Raw genomic sequence first — 3,348 nt, 5'->3', positions numbered from 1 at the left:
ATCTTGTTGTTGATGTCTTTCAAAATAACAACTACCAGGTTTAACAAGTATAAATTCGCTACCAGAATTTAATTATATAGGCCAGTTCGAATTTATCCTATCTTATACGAACTCATTAAGGCGAAAACGTTACACTATCATGAAAACCCATAAAAGCGTTACCCACATGGATACCAGTAAATTTGGACGCATTAAATTATTGATCAACTTAGATGCTGTCGGGTTTTATATAGCCTTCGAGTGTTTGTAATCATTTATCACGTTTTATTTTTGAATACGCTTATGTCACTTCGTAATATTATAACTCCTTGTACTGCTCTTTATTATTACATATACTGTGTGATGTAAGAGGGGCTTGCAATTCATAAGAAATTATGATCACTCATACGATGAATCTCTGCCATTCAGTCAATTGAAAGGTGACTAAAAGATAACTGAAATGTTACTGAATGGCGTATTTGTGCCATTCAGTCATCTCTCCAGACCGTTCAATTATCATTCAGTTGACTGAATGGCAGAGATTCATCCTGTTTCCCCACACTCTCCCGTGGGTGAGACGCAACCTAAATATTAAACAAAAATTAGTGAAATCAGAAGCTAAGGTAAAGGTATAGAGATTAACACGATTTGTCATGCATACACAATATGTGATGTCATTGAGTATTCTGTACAAACAAACCGGTTACCTTTCCTTTTCCTGAGACTTTTTTTACCACTTTTTATACGAATATACCATCGCCTTCAACCTGTAAAATTAGACAATCTACAAAAACCTATTCGTTGATCTTAAATACCATTGAATTATAAGTCAAAAGTTTGGTTATATTACTTAGAAAAATAATAATTGTCTTCATTCCAATCTTTATCTATTTGATAGAGACGTGGCAATAAAAGGTTGACTTCATTTTTTTCTTAAAATATAAAAGTTAATATAATATAATGACACTATACTTATAGAAAAAATATTCAAATCCCCAAATAAAAATGATTTTTTGTTTTAAAATATGAATGGGAATTTTAAACCAGAGAGTAGACCAGTCCGCACGCAATACTGAATTACACAATCCTTTTCTATTGTTGCTAAGTGGTTACTGAATCCCTTAGGACACACTGTGCTCAATTTGCCATCAACCAGAGGATTGCCATGTTGGCAACTGTAGAACCCGCCAAAAGGCACCGCAAACTTTGCACCAAGTTCGTAGTCATCACTTATGCAAATTCTGACATTGGAAGCAATCAGCAAAGAATTAAAATATTGTGGACATGATTTTGATTGAGTGACAAAATTATTGGTTATGTCTGAATACAGCCCCCCCCCCCCCCCAAACAGATATCCACTATCCTCATGCACTTCAGAGTTTGGCTTTGCTCGACACCAGTACGATGTGTACGTTGCTGAAGCATAAAATGGTTGATCATGACAACAGTCGAAAAAGATCCAGCAACTGTGACATTGATGTTGTTGCTGAGCTTTATGCGTTGTTCCTTTGTAAAGAAGAACATTTTAAAATCCGTCTGGGCACGAAAAATCCTGTGTTTGCGGATTCTTGGTCGCAAGTGTGTCACACAAATTTTCATTATTGACAAGTTTACCCTTGAAAAGGCACTCCTGATAAACTCCTCCAAAGCTCAGATTAGTGAGTGGGGCATGGCATGTACCGTCGTCTAGTTTTGAGATTTTGCTGAAGTTAGGTGCATCTGGGTTTGTACATCCTGGATACGTGTTGTGTTTAAAATAGGACGAGATGGCCTGTCGAACACTCTGAACCACCTCTTCTACCAGACTCTTAGAAAGCTCAGGGAGTGTTGTCATGGATATAACGTAGTCAACTGGAAACCCATTCCAATCAACAGCAACCAAATCATTCCCAATGGTAGTTGTCCATTTGCTGAGCGTGAAATTTTCCGGATTCATTGGTGGTCCCCGATAGGTTCTAATGTCCCAATTCTTGACGCTTTTCATGTACTTCTCAAGGTCCGTTTTTTTTGTTTGAATATTGATCTTTGATGCTTGCACTTGCTATACTAGGAATGGAAATGCTTGCTGAAAACCCAATTTTTACTCGTTCTGTTGTAGTATCTTCAAGTAATGAGGAGTCGACTTGATCCACCTTGAAAATGGAAGTCCCGGCGTCGACACTGGTTAAATCGTGTGTACCGAAATCACGGACCAGCAGTTCGCTCTCGTAATTGGTAGACAACTTCCGGTTCTGTTGAATATCTCCTGAGATTCTTAGCAGACGATTACGGAAAGACTGGTCAAGATGTACATCGGGAAGAACTTTGGCTGTATATCGCACAAACCTCGCCTGAACTTTGGTAGTGAACGACTTATCATCCAACTGATGTTTTTTGATGTGTTCATATTCGGCGGAAAAACTTGCAGCAATTTTCACACCTTTGATGGTCGCCGAAGCTCCGTTGTTGACAGAAAACGCCGTATCGGAATCATACTGAGATCAGTGGTCATATAACTTGTAAAAAAAAAAAACAACGTTCATTTGACTCGTCTTGACAAGAATAGTAACGACCCCGTCTGATTGAAAATACCACCTGTCTTCCGTTGTCTTACATTTTTAATAAATGAAGTTCACAACAAGGCCTCGGTTTTCGTTGACGAGGTTATACCAATCAAATCCAAGCAGAACCTCAAACATAAAAGGCTTTTCTCCTTTTTCATCATAGCAGACTCGAGGATCCCCAATGGTAAAGTTCGAGGCGTCCACGGTCCATAGTGAAATAGCAAAACAAACCAGAAAGGGCGAGAACATTAATAGGAAATATCGTATTTAATGAATAAAAAGGAAATATTTAAATTTTAATTCAGTTTGTATTAATGAGGAAATAATTATATTTCTTTTAGAAGTTTAGTTAATATCAAATTACGATCTATATTTATTATGTTGATAAACTTTGTAAATATGCCAACAACTGTGCTGGGTGAATCATGCGCGTCCCGTAAGACTCGCGCTAAGAAGTCCCGGAAGCAGTTTAAGTTTTTCAAATACACTCTGAATGACTTCTTCCCAAGTCCAAATATGCATGTTTAAGATGCATAGGTCTAATTAAATACGTTATTCTCTAGTATCACACTTAGTCAATGCTAAGATGTATGATGCTTTCCCATTTTGATGAACCCTAATAATTATTCGAAATCCTTACGACTATGGGTATCAGATGTAATATAATTTTCCCCAATAGAAGTTCTTTTCGGGTAGTTTAACGTGTAGTTGCGGTTAGCCCGATGGATGCCACTCAGCTTTCTACTAAATTACTACACAACTTTCACTAACGTATATTGTATTTGATTTGTATTGTAAATTGTTTTTAATGCCAGATATTCCGGGT

The 3,348-nt window shown here is 37.2% G+C and overlaps 1 pseudogene; it reads right to left on the bottom strand.

Annotated features, from left to right (window-relative positions):
* Nucleotides 1-950: 950 nt before the first annotated feature.
* Nucleotides 951-2,771, bottom strand: LOC136275013 (macrophage-expressed gene 1 protein-like; annotated as a pseudogene).
* Nucleotides 2,772-3,348: the final 577 nt, after the last annotated feature.

Source organism: Magallana gigas, chromosome 4, assembly GCF_963853765.1.
Source record: "Magallana gigas chromosome 4, xbMagGiga1.1, whole genome shotgun sequence".
Classification (NCBI taxonomy): Eukaryota; Metazoa; Mollusca; class Bivalvia; order Ostreida; family Ostreidae; genus Magallana; species Magallana gigas.
Note: the sequence above shows the minus strand (reverse complement) of the source record. Positions and strands in the feature narration are given on the sequence as shown.